This window comes from Charadrius vociferus, unplaced genomic scaffold (assembly GCF_000708025.1).
Source record: "Charadrius vociferus isolate BGI_N301 unplaced genomic scaffold, ASM70802v2 scaffold2, whole genome shotgun sequence".
In the NCBI taxonomy this organism is placed as follows: Eukaryota; Metazoa; Chordata; class Aves; order Charadriiformes; family Charadriidae; genus Charadrius; species Charadrius vociferus.
In genome coordinates this window covers 1,351,955-1,352,379 of record NW_009647595.1, presented here as the reverse complement: position 1 = coordinate 1,352,379, position 425 = coordinate 1,351,955, and the positions used below count along the sequence as shown (strand labels likewise).

Sequence of the window (425 nt, the reverse complement as noted above, 5' to 3'; positions counted from 1 at the left end):
CCCTGAGGAGAAGGACCTGGGTGTGCTGATTGACCAGAAGCTCAGCATGAGCCAGCAATGTGCAATCGCAGCCCAGAAGGCCAACCGTATCCTGAGCTGCATCAAAAGAACTGTGGCCAGCAGGTCAAGGGAGGTGATCCTGCCCCTCTACTCTGCTCTCGTGAGACGCCACCTGGAGTACTACATCCAGCTCTGGAGTCCCCAACATAAGAAAGACATGGACCTGCTGGAGTGTGTCCAGAGGAGAGCCACGAGGATGATCCGAGGGCTGGAACACCTCTCCCATGAGGAGAGGCTGAGAGAGCTGGGGCTGTTCAGCCTGGAGAAGAGAAGGCTCCGGGGAGATCTTATTGCAGCCTTCCAGTACCTAAAGGGGGCCTACAGGAGAGCTGGGGAAAGACTTTTTACTAGGGCATGTAGTGATA

General features: G+C 55.8%; 1 protein-coding gene across 1 annotated transcript in view; it reads left to right on the top strand.

The window, feature by feature from the left end:
- Positions 1 to 425, top strand: part of RAD21 (RAD21 homolog (S. pombe)) — a 21,058-nt gene that overhangs the window by 15,832 nt on the left and 4,801 nt on the right. The window lies entirely within an intron of this gene.